This window comes from Fragaria vesca, linkage group LG5 (genome assembly GCF_000184155.1).
Source record: "Fragaria vesca subsp. vesca linkage group LG5, FraVesHawaii_1.0, whole genome shotgun sequence".
NCBI lineage: Eukaryota > Viridiplantae > Streptophyta > Magnoliopsida > Rosales > Rosaceae > Fragaria > Fragaria vesca.
The window spans coordinates 3,988,557-3,998,863 of NC_020495.1; positions in this window are offsets into that span (position 1 = coordinate 3,988,557).

A 10,307-nucleotide genomic window follows, 5' to 3' on the forward strand; every position below is an offset into this window, starting at 1 on the left:
ACTGTGCAAAGAAGTATCTCAGACATGATTGGAAGTTGTTTAGAGTACTTTGAAGGATTTGAGAACAATATAGTTTATATATATAGGACCCCTACACACTCCTCCTACACCCCTACTGATAATTCCTTCTACCGGAACAAGAGGGTTTAATTTGCAACGTGGCCAGAGTCCTATGAGAGCAAGGAATCTGAATTATGATAGGAAATGATGATCTATATTAGGAGCAAGGAAACTGATTAAAATAGGTGATATATAGACGGATTCCAAAACTATTTTAAATTTTCTTTTCGTAACAAGTTTCATTCCTGTGGATGATTGTTTTTGCATTAGATGGCAAATGCCTGCATGATTCAGCTCCTTTTCAACTACCAACTGCCTTATTCAGTTGGTAGAGTTACCATTTTAGTTTGCTTATTCAGTTGATAGAGTTACCATTTTAGTTTGAAGAATTTTATAGGCATTAATTTGTATAGCCTAAATTAGCGCTTAATGTCGTGTCCTTCACATTAGATATAAGATGCAATAGTAGTAATATTATAAGTCTCACTCGTTCTTTTAACTTTAACTGTTTTATCAAAAGGAGATTATAATTCCATAAAACTAACCCTAAACACATAAAATCAGATGGGTAAAACTATGACATAAAATAAGATGGGTTTAGTACAAAATTATGTCATGCCTTTGAAGTGATGAGCATTATATCAATATCATGACCAATATACAACTAATCTTAAAGGCAATCATGACCAATATACAACTAATCTTAAAGGCTTTTAACATGAATAACAAAGCACCACGTAGCAGCCCCAAATAGTTTTCTATCTCAATATTTCACTTACTATCTGATTATTATGAGTGAGATCTACAAGTCCAATCATAGTGACTCTCACCTATTAAACAAAACTATGAACAACAAAGTGCATACAAAATGGTGTAGGTAGAATGACAATCAAAAAGGAATTAGAATCTCCAGCTCTTCAAGGCTTTGTGCCAATGAAGTTGGGTGGTTTTGCCAAACTAACTCTAACTTTTAGTTTCCTCCAATGTTTCAATTATTATATGGATTATTATGAAAGAGATCTACAAGTCGCATCATAATGACTTTTCCCTAATCAACAAAACTATGAACTACAAAATGGATGGTGTAGGTAGAACGACAATCAAGAAGGATCCCCTACAACCAGCACAAAAAATAAGGTAGGTATAGACTACTACAAAATTATGTCTTGCCTTTTATGAGCATTTGAACGAAGAAAGCATGAGGGTGTGATTATGATCAATATACAACTGCTCTAAATGCTTTTAGCATGAATAACACAAGCACCGCATGACATTTTAGTATGTTTCCGTAAATGGCTAAAAGTTTATATTGCTTTAGTATTTGGGCCTAGGCTTTAGTCTTGGCCCATCCAATTTTTTTATTACAGTTTTATTCTGACTTATTTATGTTTTATAACATTTTAATTTTCATACTATGCGACTTTATGTCGCTAGTAATACCTTTTATATGATATTAATTAAAAGGCACAAAGGGCCTTGTGCCACTTTATGCACCTTGTGTGCTTTAATTTAGGCATGCGGCACGTCTTTTGTTTGGTTAAATAGTTACAACCTCCTAAATTCTTAATGACGGGATGAAATGAAATGTCGTTGGGATTATTCTCCGGCGGTAACATAATGATTGACACAAAGAGAAGATTGCGAAAAACAAAAAACTGAAAAAGCGTCTACACAGGCTGACACAATCCCATCATCTTTTGCCACTCTCCCGTAGAAGGTGTTGGATGTGGTTTTGGGACTACAAAGTCCATTAAATGTAGTCCTCCTTATCGTCAAACACGAGCTTGATCTTGCTAAAGTGAACAATCTCGTCCGATCCCCTACAACAAACGTGCCCTAGATTGATTATTCAATGCCCATTTACCATCATCTAGCCCTCATTATTTTGCCCTTCGGCCCTAGCCCGTCCTACCCTCTAGGGCCGAAGCCCTACTCGGCCCTCCATTAGGGCGGGCCGACCCTAGCCCTTCTCAAATAGGGTAGGGAAAGGGTCAAGCAAACGAAACCCGGCCCTACCCTACGGCTCTACCCTATTGAGCCTTAGGGCTTTAGGGCCAAGCCCGGCCCTAAAAGCCTGTCCTTTATACCCTAAAAAATTCTTATTTTTCTATTGTTTTAATGTCTCTTATTTTTTGTAATTGATTTTCTAGCTTTATTTCTTTGATTTTCTTTTGCTTCGTTGAATAACGATTGTATTTTGATAATTTAAATTTTAGAGAGATAGTTCATGAGATATATAAGTATAACATCTTAGATTAATATTTATATATAGATGTCCTAATTTAAGTATAATGTATATGCATGTATGTTAAATATGACTACAAAATAAGGTGTATTACATATAAATAATATAATCATCGAGGATTGAGCTAAGATGTAAGAAAAAGAAAAAAAAAAAATATGAACTAGCCCATATCGGCCCTATTTAAAGGGCTGGCTTTAACCCTAAGAAAATTAGCCACTAGGGCAAGTAAAGGCTTGCATATTCAAGCATCGGCCCTACCCTACTCAATCCTAAATTTTATTGACATTGATCGAGCCTTACCCTAAGCCCGGCCCATGATGACCCCTACTGCCATCCTAAAATAAACTTGACCCAATTGCTCAGGTGGTATTCAACTTTGTGATATGACCAAAGGTGGGACCCACATATTACATTAGTATGAGCGACAATCTCTTGCTCTCATCCTACCTAAATCTAGAAGTCATTCAGAGATATGAAAGAAAAGATAAGAAAATAAGGGGCACTATTGTATCCCATCTATATCTCTTTTACCCTCATAAAATAAACCGTACATGACCTTAGAAATAAAAAATAAAAATGAGAACGCATACTTGTTTCGTATGTATTATCACATCATTCGAAACTATTTGCACAATTTTTTCTATCAGCCTATGAAGTTCGTGCACATGAGTTACATTATTCAGCGTCATGAAAGAAAAACAACATCACAAGAATATTTAGACCAAGACAAACAAAAAGCAACCTTATGCAATAATATTGTCATGAAATGACTAACATGGTTAAGTGAGAGTTAGCATTTTACTATGATTAATGTCTAACGGGTTGTTAAAAGTTCAAATACTACATCGATTACCATAAAACAAAAACAAAAAAGAAAGATAAAACACTGAAATTGGGCCCGTGGGTTTTGGGCTTTCACTATAAATACCGAAACCCATGGGAAATTATTATTTCGACCCAAATCCACACACTTCGTCTTCCTCCGTGATTATCTCCTTTTCCCTCCAAATCCTCTGAAACTGCAAACCAACCCAGAAAACCAACAATGGCGTCCTTTGATTCCGAGTACAAAAAATACCACAAAAAGCTCACTGACATTCTAAAAGAAGCTGAATCTCAGATTGTTTTGAAAGAAGGGGAAGAAAACCCAGCAGCAGGGATTAAGGTCAAGAAACAACTTCAAGAAATGATCTTGAAGCTTGAAGATGGCACCTTTGACCCTCCTGAAGTTCCAAATGGGTTTTGGGAGAAATCTCTGTACTATGGCAAGCTCCTCAAGTGCGTGTATGATGTTGGAGCAGCTGTGAAATTAGCATTGCGTATTCTTGGTTCTATTTCGACAGGAGGATTCGCCGGAGCTACCATTGCTGTCATACAATTAGGACAACTGGCTAAAGAGGTAGATGGTTTGCTCAGAGAACTCTGGCGTTATGCTAAAGACTTCATGAAGAAAAGGGAGGAAGGAGTTGAGAAAGATGAAGCCATGGATGTGAAGTTCTCTGATATCATTCTGCTGCTCGGTGACAACTGGAAAGAAGAGTACTGTGTCATTGAGGCTGGAGCACCGTCCACATCCGGCAGCGGCGGAGGTGACGGCGGCCAAGACGGCGGGGAGGAACCCCCGGCCGACCACTGAAGGCACCTATTTGGGTATACCCTTTTCTTGAAACTTGGGCATTCTTTCTTCTGATTCAGCTTTATTGATTCTTCCATACCCAGTTTCTTGTTTCATTTTGTTCTTGGGTTATCTTTCACCCATTCATTTTCTCATTCAGATTCCATACCCATTTTTCAATGCCCAAGTTTCATCTTTCAATCCTACATTCTTTCAATCCTTCATTCTTTCAATATAGTGTGTGTTACCCTCAGTTTTACTTACTTAGTAGCCAGGAAGTCATCAAGGAGGCTCAGGTATGAAGAGCTACATAAGGAGGATACGATATTAGTGAAAAGACTAGATGTCCATTTGGCATTTTGTTGACATTGTCTATACATAGTTACAGAATAAGGAGGGCATAAACTTTTCAATCAGTTTCTGGACTTGTTTGCTGTTTCTTGTACTTGCATCCTCTTTCTGCTGTACTTGAATCTGGAAACCATCCGGGAATTGTAAACCTGAAATGTGAATTTCATTGATTTCTATGAGTCCAGAATCAGTATTTCCTCTTTGCTTTAATATGAAATCTGAAATGAGGTTGTTCCAGCTTCAAGTACAGGGCCTTCTATGTAAGAAGCTAAGCTTATATTTTCTGGTTTGGAACTCTGGCTGCTGTCCAAAGAACCCCGTCATGCCATCTTCCATATGCGTATACCTTTGTCTTGTGATGAACTAACAAGTAGAATATTATGTGCCTCACCATTGTTGCATAATGGTAACGAGAAATCCAGACTTCTGATCCAATCTGTATGTCCTTTCAACTCGCAGGCTCGAACTAACTGGGTGTACATACGAAAAAAATTTCAAAATGTTTAAGCCCCCATTATCTGATGTAAATCACTGGGTAAGGGATGAGATGTCAAATACCTTTCCTCTCCTCTCCCCAGAGTATAGGTGAATCTTGTTATCCAATCCCCCCATGGCCAGGACTAAATGCCCAGTATTTCCAGGCAACGTACTCTACTAGTGAAAGTGCTACCATAGGTTTTGAACCAACAAATAGAGAATCCAAACACCTGAAACATAAACCAATTGCTTCAGTGCAAGACCAAACCAAAAAAGCTGTCGGAATATAAAACTGCATTTTGCAGAACCAATGTCATTTTCCTGCATTTTGCAACTCAAGCTTTTTTCTTAGGAGGGAGAACATCTTAGAAGGCCTATATTATAAGCCTTCATGAACAATGCATACTAGCACTTCAAAAAAAAAAAATCTAGATTCGCACTAATTCAATCTAGAGGGCTCTAGATCACTGGACTGCTTCCCATCCTATACTGACAAGTACCTGATCTGAAGTGCTTCTAACTTAAGAGTTCAATTCCAAAAACATTGTTGTGAGCTTTTACAGCAACGACAATGTCTTGCTTGATATCAGTTCAAATTCTTCCACTAATGATCATTTCAATGCACAAAATGAACCTAAGTAGCAACACTTCAGGAATGTTTACAGGAAAGGAGCGTGTACAACTGATAATCACCAATCGTAAATCTACCAAATATATGAAAGCAAACAGTTTAGAGTTTTTGAAGTGAACTTATGGGCTCACCTCCTCCATTATCTGGAAAAACAACCTCCCAGATATAAACTGTAGCATCCGACGAAGTAGAAGCAAAAACTGCCTCAGTATCAGAAACCATAATTCAACTAATGCATGTCAGCATGTGACACCCTTCTTGTGTAATTCAGGTATTTGCAGTACATATCTCCACTGTAAACAAACAAACACATAGTAGATGAATTTCACCGATTTAAACAGGAAACCAATACTGAAATTAGAGAAAGTAATGCCAACACATCAAAAAGTATATACCCTTGAGATAGTTTAAGCTAACTATCCAACTCATTATAAAATTTAAATGTATGTATCTAACATCACTTTAGAACAACCAAAGGAAGCACACACAATGAACATCAACAATTACAGAACCAAGATTTTACCTTTCCTTCAAGAACAGATTACTCCCACAAATAATGGCACCCCCAGCATCTCCAGAAAGCAAGTAATGTCAGTCCAAGTCATAACGATGAAACTTCACTAGGAAATCAACACCTAGACACACTAGAAACCAATGAAACTTCACTAGGAAATCAACAGCTGAAGTGTTTAATAATTCCTTCTTAGCATAACAAAGACAGTTTATTGGCATCAACATACTCATATGATAATAGATCGACTCTTCTGGGTGCAAACGATTATAAGCATTACCCATAAGAACAAAGTACTTCATCAAGTAAAACCTTATGAGACCACTAGGTAAAATTTCAAGTTTCACATTTTGAAAAGCATTAAAACCATCTCCCTTCTGTAGTTTCAGTTAATTAAAACTTACAAAGCTTGCGCTTGATCTGCTATTGTAAGGTTAAAAATGAGATTCCGCTAACAGTACACCTCCATTCAGAGGATAGAAAGAATGCAAGAAAAAATGAAGCTTTGGAAGGAAGTTTCTAATTCAAAGGATTTTATCCTCATTGGAAGCTCCGAATCACAACATTAGCATGCATAAAATTGTCACTTTATAGAATAAGAGAGAAATAAGCTATACATAACAACCAAAAACCAAACAGTAGACAAAACATAATCTAATTATTCAAAAAAACATATTGCAATTCCATGACAAAAGGTAAAGATGAAAACTTTACCTATTTGAGAAGATGGGTCTGTTGCTTGCTTCAGAGGTCTAAAGCCTCCTCAGACGCGATGAAGTAAAGATCTCGATCTCCTTTCACTCCCTCTATGGACGTTCCCAGAGTTCTGAGGCTGACACAATAGAAAGTAAGATAGAGACCAAAGCACTGCGAAAGTTTGCAATTTCAAATTTCAAACCAAAACGAAGTGGACATGCAACAACATGGTGAAAAAGGCCAGTTTCATAGATGAAGAGCACAGAACAATTTACTATAGAACAATAGTAAGCAATTTTAAGATAATAAAAGTAGTAAACTTTGCTACGTGAGCAGATCCAGACATGCAAGTATCTGATGTTCAAGGCATTTGAAAATTCAAATATAATCTCCAAGCAATTCTAAATTCTAACCACCCATGTCCGAACCATAATTTTAAATAGAAACCCAAAAAAGATTTACCTACAACTCAGAGACCCGCTTTGTCCAAAACCCAGAGGCAACCGGGTCTCTGCGAATAGACGACAGCTTTTCTGGTCTGAAGCATATAAATGACGGGTGTCTTCGTTTCGTGAAAATTTCAGCCCTCTCGCTTTTCTGGTCTGAACCCGAAAAAATGGGCTTTGCCAGTGACAGGCCCATAAAAGAAACTTAAACAAAGACAACCTAATTTCCTTTTGAAGTTTGCGTGAGACATCCACCCAGTCTTTAAAGATCGACTACACCGTGTGCAAGTACCGTTTACATGAAAAGACTGTAATTATGGACAAACGATAAAACTTGTCGTCCTTAAAATTCATTACAAGGATCAGACCCATATGCAAGTGTCATTCATATGAAACTTTTTCTCTCTTGGACTTTCAAAATTCTCACTTCATTTGAACACTTGTGTTATAGATCATAGATCGCGAAGATTCTTCAATGCACCAAGGTACAAGTGAACTAATTGTCATTATCTAATCACAACCCTTCACTTTATCTAGTCATCAAAATGGAACAAACACCTATACTAACTCCGTTAAACTGATTCAAACCTAAAAGGAATTTCTTGTTGTCGGAAAAAGAGGTCTGTCCGAGTCGCCGGTACTCCCGCTGCCTTGTGGAGCATTGTTGCTCCCATCGCCTTTGGAAAACGAAAGGTCGGCCCTTGTTTTGGATGCGGCGGTTGTCGAAAGATGAGCTCTGGCGGCCATGATTCGATCTCAATCTAGTGGCGGGTTTGGAAAGGCAATGGAACTATGGAAGCAATGCGAACCCAAGAAATGAAAATTGGGGAATGTGAAGTTCAAAGAGGAGGAAGAAGGATCTGTAAGTATGTTCGAACAACAAGCAAGGATTAAAGATGGCATCATGCATGAAGAGTATATGATGGGTCATGTATTAGAATGATAATATGATGAGATATATATAAAGCATATTGGTCTGATTGGGTGAGATAGAATTAGTTGATTGATGGAGAATGGTAAGGAGATGAGAGAGCATAATCAAAGATTGAAGATCTGGTCTTTCACGACCTACCAACAATTCTAGGAAAAATTGAAATTGAATGTGAGACTTGGATTTTGTGTCTTTTGACTAACCACAGGCCAGTTAATTTTAACGGTGCACGTGATTGGCACATGACTGGTTCAAGTACACCATAGTGCACTGAATCCGCTCCGCATAGATCGCCAAACTCTTAAAGAATATTTACATTTATGGACAAAGTATAAGTCTTAAAATTAATTATAAGAACATATAATGTAAAGCGAAGCCAATATTTAAGGACGTAACAATAAATCACTTTTTTTTATTCGGACAATAAATCACATTCATGATCCATGAATAGCAAATAAAGTCGATTTCAACTAGAAATCGAGCGAGCTGATTTACTATTTCTAATCTCGGACAACAATCGGTCGCCCCCTAGCTCCAATTGCTTTCGTTTTTCTGTCAATGCTTCGGAAAGAAGATGGTTCTCGACTGCTAATGCTTTGGCCCTCTCTTGCAAGGGTTGCATCTCGTTCCTAATACGATGCAATCTGTCTAACACAAAAGGAAGAAGAATGGCGCATCCCAGGAGAACTATGTCTTCAAGATCGGCTTCCCCGCTACTTATCATGTTGAGAACACATATAACCACCACGGACATTAGAATCTTATTTGCCCACGCGCCAACATCAACTGTGAAAAGTCTGAAAGCCATCGGCTGCATGGAATGGAAAATAACAGATCTAACAATTAAATTTATCGCCATCGGCTGTGGTTCTAACACCAGTGCCAGAAACATCCTAAACACCAGCACTATGCAAAGTAGTAATGTCATCTCATCAGAAGACATGACTGGATTGATCCTATGTTTTTTTTAGCTTCAGAGAATTTCTTAAGCCTAGACGTACTTTTGAATATAAATGTTCATCATATATATAGAACCGTAGAAAGCCTTCTCTTGCTTGGAATAGGAAATGATGGTACGGAAGGATAGCTAGGCTTTGGTTTCGTAATATGATCGAGTTTGAATCCAACTTGAATTGGCTATCGCGCTTATTCTTGGAAGAAGTTATATTTTTAGTTTTGAACATGAGAAAGAGAGAGAAGTCATTGAAACAAGTAGCCAGGTCTCTTTACGGCCTCTTGATTATATTGAGAAGAAAGTTTATTAGTAATTAAATTCTATATATTAATGCTCATACATACATTGCCCAACTGTATCTCACATTTACTCGAACATACGAGCGATTTATGGTTCCTCCAATTCCACTAATATATCTGTTGTCAAACTAGTCAGCTAGAAGCATAAGGTTTTTCTTCTCAAAAAAAGAAAAAAAAGAAGCATAAGATTTCTTATCGATCAATAGTTGTTACAAAACATACTGTTATTGAGAATCTTGTTATTGTCTTGAGATGTTTTTTCGATGTTTATTGTCATTTAGGGTTTGGGGTTCATGACACGCTTGTAATTTAGGGTTCATGTTTTATGCTTTATCCGTATTCTACATTTTCATTAATGAGTAACGGTTAGGGGCAACCAAACTGGTTCTTCGGAAGAAAAAAAAATAACAGATAAAAATAAATTGATATCGATCAATAGCAGCTTAATAGGGTGACTTCAATAGATACTGAACCTAATTGCTGCCTTGATATTAAACCAGAAACAATTGGCGATTTCTAAACTAAACCAAATGAACATACGAGTTTGGATTCTTGCACTCCTCATTCATCAAAATTACGGCCAAGTGATCCAAAACAAATTAGAGTCGAGTCCACAGAACAGTGTTTGCGTGAGCAACATATATAGATAGATTTTTTGCTTAAATGTGAAATTTCTATTGAAAAACAAAACATACATAAGAACCAAACATGAATGTGGCGAAACCTAAAACTACTGAAGCTGGCTTGTATACATGAATCTAAAATTACTTTGGAAACATATAATCATTTATTTGACGATGGATCAATTAACGATCGAGGTCTGCAATCTTTTTTGTCTGTGGAGTTGCACTGCATCAAGTTTTTGGAGCAGAGACTCCTGTCGAGCGATTTTCTTTTCGTCCTCCCGCTGATATTTTAGGATGGATTCCAATTCTGACACCAATTCTCTCCAGTCCTGAACCTTATTCATATTATGGTTCACTCTTTCTATCACACCAGCGAAAAACATGAAGCAGATAAAGAGAGTAATGACTTTTAAACTAAGAACTTGCTCTTCGAAAGTAACAGTGTGAAGAGCGTTGCGGGCGTA